Raw genomic sequence first — 11,635 nt, 5'->3', positions numbered from 1 at the left:
TTCTCTCCACGACACTTCTATTCCAGTTCAGTCACTCTCATTTTCCCTTTTTCCCCAGTTTTTTTTTTTTTTTTTTTTTTGCAATGCTGTCATTCAAGCAGCCCAGATTGGGTTTTGGGGGGTTGAAAAAGTAGTGGAAGCATTGTATATATATATATATATTAATAATACTTGGCAGGTATAATTACTCAGTTCTGTGAAACCTTCATACAGTATCAGAAAACAGAGCTGCTGAATGCTCACACTACATACAGACAGACATTAGGAAGACAGCCTTTGATCTTCCATCTTCTCTAACCATCCTTTTCATGTGACTTTTGACAGCTTTATCAAATCAAACGGTAATGCCTCTGGACGAATCCGTGATCAGATGGATACAAGAAAGGCAAAACAAAACTCTTAGGCTTCCTTGTTTCTTTTTAGTTCATGCCATAGTACAGTATTTAATTTGATGCGCTGGGTAAAAACACATATTTTGTACTTTCCATGAACTCTGTAGAAAGGTAGAGGAGCACACAGTTCGTTTCCAAATGGTTCACTTACACCGAATAATCTCAAAACTGGCACCTGTTTATCCTGGCTTTGCTGTGCAATAGCAGCAGGAGACCAGGAGGAGACATGTTTTCTGAGCAGCGGTCTTGTGCATAAAGCTCTGCTGCAAGGCACAAAACGTAAAAGTAAAAATTAAAATCCTCCTCCCAGAAAAAAAAAGCTAAGAAAACAATAGAATAGGATTTTGTCTGTTTGCTGTGAGTCATTCGGAGGGCACGACGGAAATTCTCAGTTCTTTTAATAATCTCTCTAAAACAGATGACAGTCATGTTCCGCTGATATTGTCTAGCTGTGGGTTAAAGGCTGAAATATTCATTAGATGTTGCATATATGCATATATATGAGTGCAGATGAGTGAGGAAGTAGAGAGCTAAACAGTCAACCACGGGGCAGCGAGTGAGGCTCGCAGCCGATGTGTGCAGAGAGGGAAGGATTTGTTTTCAATCAACAGTCGAAACTTGACTCCACACCACCAAAACAGCACACGGAAACGAAGATCATGCACAGTGGGGGATTCGTCATATTCAGTGTGTGGATTGTAGCAGTAGTTTGTCTTCAAACTGGGCTAATGCTGACTCTGAAGCAATTAAAAGCAATAAAATCAGGCTACCAGAGGATAGAAAGACGGGAGCCAGAGATAAAACAGAGGGAAAGCTTGCTGGCAGCTCGAAGAAGCCTCTTGGATGAGGGGTGAAAGTCTTCTAGAACCTCAAGCAAGTCCAGTTGCCTTTTAAAACAGCAGTGTTTTGTGCTTTATTGTTTTGTAGTGCAGCTAGCTAGTTAATATTTCCTGTTGGTAAATTGAGCTGCATTAGTTTAATTTAAGAACCCTGGTATGCAGTTTATATCTGTTGCAAACAAATTCACCATAATTCTGCACATAAAACATGACAGCGACAGTGAAGTCTTTTATTCTGAAATGCAGAGGACCTTTCTCAGTGTAGGGGCCACAGTTAGATGGCTCTCTCTCCACCTTATGTGGTCTTATGCTCAGGATGTAATGAAAAACTGTGAATTGATGATCTCAGTGAAAGCTTCGCACAGTAATTACAGTACGTTGAGGGAAGGAGGCTGAAATGCGTTGAGATTGTTTCAGATTGTGCAGACTGTCTCAAATATGTTCAGCCTCCGTCACAGATTACCCAGATAAACACTGCAGATGCATGTGTTGATTCAGTTATTTGCACAGGTCTGACGAGACACGCATTTATGCACTACATGGTAACATGTCTTTAATGATTCCAGCTCGAGGATCTGCACTGGAACTGAAGCCCCTAACGTCTGGAAATGTTGCTGTGTGCTCTCCACAGAATCCTGCAGGACAGAGAGCACTCCGGCACTGTTGGATAAAGACAGATAAAGGCTACACTTGAGAGCAATTCGTGCTTTCCACAGAGCCGAATTAAAATGTGGCTTTGGGTGACCTTGCAGTCAGGTGAGCGTGAGGCAATACTTAGGCAGCTGATTCTAAATACTGCTGGAGCAGGGGCAGATCAAACTCAGCCTAAAGCCTTCCTAAGCTCCAAACTCTCAAATCACCACGTCTCAACCAGCAGACCACAGTGCGTGGCCTCTCCGGCTCTTCTCGGCTTATGTGTATGTATTTCTGCCACTTTGTTCTGAGCCTTTATGCCTCACACCATTAGCAAGCCGCCTCTCTCTCGCCATTTCTTTCTCTCACTCTCCCACTGTTTCCTGCACACGCCAGCAGGATTTAGATACCCTATGTATTATGGATGGGGAAAATAAACAGAATGCGCCAGCCATTTATATGACACACTTGTGAGATCACAGGACAGGAGCGATTAGAGTGGTCAAATAAAGCTTCGGCGGGGAGACGCGGGCAAAAAAGGAAGAAGTGAGGGAGAGCAGGTCTTATAAATTTACTTTGCTTTTCATGACGCTTCCCTCCGCATGTCGTCTTGTAACCAATTACATTAAGCCACCCCTCCCACTCTTGCTGAGTCTATTAAAATGGGCCTTAATCTAATAGAGGACTTATGTATGTGTTGTTTTGATAATTATTCCTCTCATTGAGGGTGATAGCACGTTCATCAAGCCCAGCCTGGCTCCAGAGGACCTCCCGATGCCACAAGTAAATTAAAATAGCTGCATATGCAGCGTTGTCATGCACTGCAGCGCAATGCTTATGAGAACAATCACTCCCAAGGTTAGGAAGGGGCACTTTTCTATTAAATGGTCGTTATGGCTCAGGTTGTCCTCTAGCCATTAAAAAAAAAAATCCACAGAACGTTTAGGGTCATGGTCAAGCAGGCCAGACTTCCCCCCTTGTAACGTTAAACACTGTCAAGTGTAAAAATAACACGTAATAATACATCGGAACGCCATGAAGGTCAGTGGTAGAAGTCCATACTTATTACTGAAATTACTGTGACAGAAACTGCTGTTTGCTTTGTGAGGCTGAAAAAAAAAATACTACATGAACGTTTTTTTTGTACTCATGAGGTTACCGCTGTGGATTTGTGCGGACGTGATACTTTCATCAAAAGCCCCGAAAACACATTTTCTCAATCGGCTTCTTACGGCGTAATCACAGTTTTCTGCCAGCGTTACAGCAGCTTTGGTTATTTCACATAACAGACGTCTTTTCTTGCCGGAATGAAGTGAGCGGGATTCAGCTGAAAAAAGGTGATGGCACATATTTCTGTGCATCACAATGTGATGACAGTCATGTGATGGAGTTGTGGTTTGTACTGCCAGGGCCATCAAACAAATCTGATCAAACCAAACCCACAGAGTCCTGCTGAGCTTTTGCATGTTAAACATTCAATTAAGAGCAGCAGTTTTGTTTTTGTTTTGTTTTTTTTACTTAAATTGCCACTTATTTAGTCGTTAATAATAAGGTTGTACAGAAATAAGAAATAACATTAACAATTAATATTCCAGGTCAGCAAGTGGAGGTAAGTATTTGCGGTATTGCAGTACATCAAGTACTTCTGTTTTCATTTTAGTTGATAAAGTACATGATTACACATGGTACTCCTTTGCATAAGATGTGATTTGTAATTGCTGTGGAGACAATTTGGATGAAGGCCATGTGATGCAGATGAAAGCGAGTAAGTGGACCTTGAGTTTCAGTGGTTGAAGAACGCACCAACACAACAATGTAAAAATACTCCATTACCAGCAGTAGTTTAGTGTAACTAAGTACATTTAATCAAGTACTCTACTGTATAGTTTTGAGGTAGTTATACTTTGTACTTCTGCTCTACTGGAAATATTGTACTTTTTATTCCATTACATTTCCTCGCCTGCTTTAGCTACTCGATACTATTTAGATTAAGATTTTACATTAAAAAGCATTTGGTGATCTTAATAAATACAACACATTATTACAAATACTGGTTCCCGACTTTTTCGGAGTAAGACCCCTTTCAAAAAAGCAGTGACTATGAGTTCAGAATGATTTCGTCCCTGAACTTCTCAGACGGTTTCATATAAACAACAGTTCAAGGCCCAAAGAGGTAAAATGATCCAATAATTCATGAAAAGGCAAAGACGGAAAACAAGCCCAAATGTATGTTTTCCTTCGCTCTTACCCCATTAATCATCTCATGACCCACCGCATTTATCTTCTGACCCTTTTGAGGGGTCCAGCACCTCATTTGGGAAGCACTGAACATAAGTGTATATAAAGTTGTTAAACTTAAAACTTGCTCCACCTTGAGCAGCTCCAGCAGTAAAATGCTGCTTATGTGCTGATGCAGGATAAACGATCTAATAGTGTGAGATTACATGTTAGTCATAGGCGCCTTTTTTCTGCAGGAGTACTTTTATTTTTGATCCTTTACATTCATTTAGCTGTTTTCTGTACTTTTGCTGAAGGAGGACTTTTGTTTGTAATGGAGTATTTTCTATATTTGAGTAGTTCCTCCACCGCTGAGGTAATCTGTTATACTTTGTGAGCTGCGGCTGAAATGAGAATTCAACATCACTGAGTCTCAGCAGTTCATTTGCAGCCTGCATGCTGTGCAAGTTTCACCCCCCAACAGAAAAACTCATGTGAGTATTTTCTAGAAACAATTTGTAGTGACACAACTGCTGAAAACTGTGAATTACACAGTGCACCTCCATGGGAAGTATACAAAACCACCTTTCATATCATGCTCAAAAGTTCATAATATCAAAGGGCACTGGCTGATGATAAGATATCCAGGAAATTCGAAAGCCTGCAGAGAAAATTACACGTATCCCAACAGCAATATCTCGGCCCAAATGAAAGTGATAAGTGTGTAACCTAGCTGGAAATAAAGCTATGAATATATCAGTGGGCTAGGGTGCAATTTTTCTGATTGTCCAAGTGGATCCAAAGCTCATGGCTTTGACATTATTTACATGGATAGAAAAAGACACGTGTGACCTCGATTTCCTAAGGATGGCTTTACAGTGTGATGGATCACACAAGCTTCAGAGAAAACGGCAATCAGTAAGACGCCACGGCTGCCGGCTGTCCTGTCCTGTCTGTGAATGTCTGCTGCTCTGCTGTATCTCAGCAGACACGTCATCCGGTATCACAGACTGTGCTGTCCCTTTACTGTTTTGAAGAAAAGGAAATTCAACCCTGAGCATCAGATAGGAGACATAATGTTAAAACAACCTAAAATTACAAAATGTTCCAGTGTCATGAGAGTTTTTCTTGTTCGTATCACATCCAGGCTTTACCCAGACCAGGCACTTTACCGTACCACCATTATACAGATATCTTGACACCTTCTTCTTTTGTTGCTTTCTTCTAAATCCATCTCACATCAACTCAAGAAAGGGATTAAAAGAAGTGGTAGTGGACAAATAGTTTATAGTATATTTATTATTCTTCCATTGCTCACCTTCTTGTGGCCATCAAAGACCAGGAGGATCAGGATCACGGCCCACAACGCTGCACAAAACTGTTCTGTTTGGCACAGACACTGAGCCCATTTTTACAAGTACCAACCGCAGTGTTTCCTGTCAGCTGCATGACAAATAACACTCAGGGGTCCTCAAACGCACCAACTTTCCAAAGTTGGATAAAGATGAATTCAAGTTCTCATTTATGCATAATTCATTATCATTATTCTTTCTATCCTGTCAGTCGGCAATGTGTTTGAGTTCAAGGGCAAAGATGAAATGATAGTACAAAGGGGTTGGATAACTCACAATGGTAAAATGGCATTATATCTCTTCCTTAATGTTTAATCAACGCTGTCACTGAGCCCACACAAGGCTCAGTCAGACTACTCAATTTCAATGACTGCACTCTGTGTGTGTGTGTGTGTGTGTGTGTGTGTGTGTGTTTGTGTCGGTGTGCATGACTGTGTATGTGACCAGCTTAGAAGCTAGAAGCTAACATTCTTTCTGAAATGTCCTAGAAACTTTCTCTGCCGTCAGTGTATTTTTGGTGCAGAATGAGAGCTGAAAATCACCAATTAAAATGTCAATGCTAAAACCAGCAGCCAGGACAATGGCAGACTTTCATCACACTGATGCAGTGTGTTCCACATACATATTTCATAATTGCTTTACCAGCTGAATTAATGAATTCTCTCCTTTCATCAAAAGTAGCTGCGGCCAGACCTGGTCATCATTCATGTGCCCAGCCGGGGAAAAACTGGACCGGTGAAAATGTTAGTTATTACCAGTGGCTGAAAACACCGTATCCTTTTTTTTATGAACTGCTGGCCACTCTCAGTGACTTGTAATTATGTGCAATAGAGGCTGTCATGGTTTTTCAACACAAACCTTTTAAAAATGCTGTTTACAATCGTTTATCATCACCCGTGACACAGACTCAGTGACAACTTTAGCTTTGAGAATTTTTACCACTCTTTACACACTTTATTTTCCACTTTGAGACCCTCACTGGTTTCACAATCCAATGGGGAAAGTGTTCAGATCTTAAAAACCATCTTTTAAAAAAAATCTCCCTTTCAAAGCTGAGAAACACGCAATGTAAAATTAAGACTTTTTTCTTTCAACGTCATTAGTCAGTGCGTGCTTTCTGTCAGCTTTTTTGACTTTATTTAGCACAATTTCCTGCTTTCTGTCACAGATGTAGCCACGAGGAACAAGTTTTAAAAATCATTACAGGAAGCTCCCTGACTTCCTGATTTATGGTAGAACTTCCTAACCTTTTGGTCGAACATGATATTTAAGAAGCAGGAAATGGAAAGCGGCACAGTTATAAATCTAATGCATTCATTCCAGTTTATAACCTGTACACAGCAGCCAAATTAATCTGCGTCTGGAAGCGTGGTGACGTTGGTGAACTGCTGCAGATGCCAAGCTAGCCGCTAAGTCGCCACCTAGCTGGGATAGCACCCGTCAGTCACAATAGCTCCTGGAGATCCTCTATGTTCTCCCGCTGCTGCTCGCCATTTCCTTCATGAATTGAAGACGGAAAATAAATCTTGTTATCTTAGCATGGTCACAAGCTGGACAATAAGTTGAGACTTATCTGCACCTTTGACTCCTGTCGCAGTGGTCTGCAAACCATAACTCTTTGGTGGAGCAGTTGACACTCAGTTAGAGGACGGTTAAAAAAAACTGAATAACACAAAGCTGCTACGCTACGATAGCTTCCTCCAGTTCCAGAATGTCAGCTACTCATGAAAGACACATCCACAAGAATACTTGTAATACTTTCGATTGTACAAGAAGTTGTGAAGGCCATCTACTGACAGACGGTGTCAGAGCCATCACTGCACTCTATACGGCACCCAAAACCAATGAATTTAGGAGGAATTTCAGGAGGCAATGAAATTCATTTACCTGCACAATAACTCACAACAAGTTATTCTAGAAAACAAGTCTGCGCAGTTAAGCTGCAACTAAACAATAAAACGTGTTTGTATTATTTGTTCTCTTTTGCCTATATATGTTAACTAAAATTGTTGCTCTTAGTGATATATAGTTATATGTGCACAGTAATATCTCTAAAGCAAATACTGCTGGAAAAGCAGTTGTTTGGCCACATACAGTACATGTACATGCAGGTTCATGAGTGGATGATTTTCTCTAATCTCTATAAACAGATATCTGCATATGAGTGCAGACTTTATGGGATTCTGAGGCAGATTTTGGCATCGGAAGCGTTCTGGTTTCCGTATAGCTCGTTTGTAGTTTGAGCAGCGCTGATTAATCACATTTCAGCGGGCTTTGGTTGCATGCAGGTAATCAGTCTATGTGGAAAGCAAAAGAGGTGGAACTCATTGGTTGAAATGTAATCGGGTATCATCGTCTCTCAACTCCAGCTCCTTATTGTGTCTCAAGTTGCTAATCAGACCGTAAACAATGACCAGCACCAGGAAGAGGAAGTCTTGGCCTGAAAATGCATTATCCAGATATTCGCCGGCTACACTGGAAGCCCTGAAACGTTGGCCATTGCCTCCAGGGGCCAAATCATGACTGGATGAAAGCTGATGGCTTCTGAGATTGTTATTGCTCTAATTAATGTGTTTTTTATACGTAAATCATCTACTGACTATGTGAAGGGTGTAGCTTGTTGTGATGAACCCACAGATAGTTATCACCCCACTCTGCAGCTCCCCTTAGCTGCACTAAGAGTTTTTGGGGCGTTTCGCCTCTTTGTTGTGGTTTCTTTATTGTTTTGGTTTGCTCTCACTGCTCTCATCAGCCCTGTTTCCATCCGCTGCAGGCAGCTGTTCTCAGCAAAGCCTCTGATAAACTGACTGTATGCTACCTCCCCACCACTGAACAGCTGAAAGACGAAGTTTGTCACCAGCCGGAGCATTTAGCAGCTAAAGAGACAGATATTTCCCTCGGGAGTTGCTGGAGAGCAAAACAGCACTAAAAACAGAGTGAATATTGGACTTACAGCCATCGGGTCACCTGAGACATGACTCCAAATGAGTGTTGATGTTTCTCTGTCTGCTGGATGTGTAAATAGGCAACTGTTTGGCAACATGTGCAGCATCACAACATAATAGGGCGGCAATATATCAATGTTACAGCTTGTCGCACTGCCCCCAAGTGGCCAGAAAAAGATGCAGTTTTATGAGTAAGTAGAGAATCTCATAATTCATTTACAGTGTGTGTACATGTGTAAATGTATACTACCTGAAATTTATTATCCATAGAGAAGAAGCAAAAGACAACGTACGTGAACGGCGTTTGTATGATGGTGCAGGCAGAAGCGTGAATATCCAGTCAAAATTACTGCTAAAACTGTAAAATGCCACATGATGTACATGAATGCAATCTCAACTGTGCCACACACAAAGTGGGCTAGTTCAGACATGAGGCACTTTCCAGCAACTAATAAAACTGGAACTATGTACCATCGGGTACAAATTAAAAATTTCTTATTCGAATTTTTCCAAATGGAAATTTAGATTTTTTCTGCCCAATTAATGGTGAGAAAAAATCAATTTTTACAAAGGCTCTGAAATGCTTTTCTATCATGAACAAGGTTGCTTTTTTGCAGTCGATTCATTCTTCCAAATGTCAGCGTGGCCTCAGTTAATCATTTTCTTTATCTTTGATGTTGAATTCACCCTATCCTGCACGTTATTTTGTAACCATGGACACTTTAGCTGATGTCTCCTGTGAATAAAGCCTGCCCAGGCCTGAAGCTTATCTGGATGCACAATACGCCTCTTAAGATTTCCAAATGGGAAGTCATTACCTTTGACGAGAAAATATCACTATCATTTCCCTTTCAAAGCAGTCCCTTGAACACAAAACAAACGTCACAATATACAAGACTTCATGGGAAGAGAAGATTATGTTGACAAGTCTTTTTTAGATGTGTGCACCAGAACACATTATGCTCTTAATTTACTCTCTCTAAAGACATTAGAAACACTTATTTCAGAGTGCCTGCCAGATCTGTGCTGATGCATGTTTCAAAAGTCTACGCTGGAAGTGGGTCCAATTTTCTTTTCAAATTACGTGATTGCCAATTTGAGGATACACATGTAAACAATATCATCTTTGTGTTTTTAAGTGCATGCGGCCATTAATTCCACATCATATCCCCATCATAGAGTATAAGATGTTAGATTTAGGAGATGAATCGTGCATGAAACTCTCCCACGCTCTTCAAAAGGGAGGGAGGAGGGGGTTTGTACCAGGCGGATCCCGTATTGCTTCTGTTTAATGTCATGTAAAGTACATCCATCTGAGTGGAAGCAAGTAATCTACTACTACAAGAAATGCCTCTGGCAGCAGACCACTCTCCTGGTAACAGATAGCGCCGGGGTGTTCAATCAGCAGTCAGGAGTGTAACAAGAGTGAAATCCGTTCCTGTGGTGTCTAATAGTCCCTCCATCAACATGGGAATGGTTGGGGGGCAAAGGTGATTCTGCCCCTCATGATATCACAACCACGGCAACAGATCTTCAGCAGATGTGTGCGCAGAATACAAAAATAGCCGGGATTTAATGACCGTGGCGCGCTTCCAAAAATGTGTCCCTCTCTGTGTCTATGAACTGTGAAAGTCTAGCTGACTGGGGTGGAGGTACTCTCTCCTGCACCCCCAGTCAATTTGTGTCTTGAGTCAGGGCCTTTACAGATCAAGCTGTTTGATCCGGCTCCGTTGGCGCTGCCGCCCGCTCCTGTGCCTTGCTGCCAAGTCCATGAGCAGCTCTGGCCTATTGACCGAGGCAGCTGTGTCGCCGATGCTGCAGAATTTCCATTCAGTTCATCTCAGAGTTTAGGAAAAAAAAAATAAAAAGCTTCAGCTCTGGAAATAAGAACATGTCAACATCGATTCATGTCAAAAAACGATTGTATCCTTGTCCCTGATGAGTGTGTGTGTGTGAGACAACGAGTGTGTGTTTCTGTGTGTGTGTGTGTCACCTCTTGCTTAAATTGTCCCTTGTGTTGATATTTCACATGTGATCTTAACTACAAAAGCCAAATATTACACTGTTTCACTAGAACTAAAACTCACTATTTCCTAGCTGTGAAAAGAGAGACATTTCTTTCAATGAAACATCTGCACACAACATCTGTCTAAGCATAAAGAGAGACGAAAAGTGGCTAATATTTACAAGTGTACTGTAAGTACAGTTTTGGGGCACTTTTACTCTCCTTGCTTAAAACAATGATATAATTTTTTTTTCCTGAACTAATTCAGTTTTATAATGATTTTGGCAGCCCATAGCAGAAAAACATCCTTCTATCTACACATGCTATACCTGGTGCATTTTTGTCCTGAAGTACTACACCCATGCATGAATTAATTTCCACTGTGACACAAATATATTTATCCACTGTGCAACAGAGCAATCACTTGATTTAACTTATCCGTACCAGCCATGTGCAATAGTCTATGACCTCTAATAGCCATAGCAATTATGACAGGAGCAAAGGAGAAAGTCAGGTGACATAGTATAAAAAGCAAGAAAATCCTCACATGGAGAAAGGTAGCGTGGATGGATGGGTCAAACACAAACGGGACTTAAAACCCAGGAGGCCGCTGTTTGTGTCCTGTGAGAAGCAGGAAGTTAATGTTTTCTTATTCTAATTTGCATAACGTACTTAAGTTAGAAAACGTACTTAACATTCATGTTTTTAACCCAAATCATGATATTTTCCTAAACCCAACCAAGTAGTTTTGGTGCTTAGACCAAAGCAAACTGTTTCACAGTGTTAACCATGTGATGATGAAGGTGTGGTACGCCAACCGATGGTGCTCTCCAACAGTCACACACGTCATTTTGGCAATCATATAGTCGACTATTCAGCTGTCAGGGTTAGAGGATGTATTGGATTTTGGAGGCTGTGGTCCTGTTGAACAATATTGAGTAATACAGAGAGGTGCTTCCGTTATTTAGCTTACCCTCACTGATATAAATGGGGTGGACAAAATAATAGGAACACCTGTCAGTCATGTTAAAGTCATATTGATTGCATATTGTCATTTGACATAGTTATAGCTGCTTTAGAGCTGTTAAGGTTTTGTTTACAGACTATGCTCCCTTCAGCAAAAAAAAATAATATCTTACCCAACCCCTTTTCTGGACCCCCCCTTGCCCTAATCATTTTCGTACAGCCCCTTAGAGGAGCTGACTAAACTTAGAAATGAATTTCTGAGAATGATGCTTATCCAAATTGAGGG

Source organism: Chelmon rostratus, chromosome 11 (genome assembly GCF_017976325.1).
Source record: "Chelmon rostratus isolate fCheRos1 chromosome 11, fCheRos1.pri, whole genome shotgun sequence".
Lineage (NCBI taxonomy): Eukaryota > Metazoa > Chordata > Actinopteri > Chaetodontiformes > Chaetodontidae > Chelmon > Chelmon rostratus.
Note: the sequence above shows the minus strand (reverse complement) of the source record.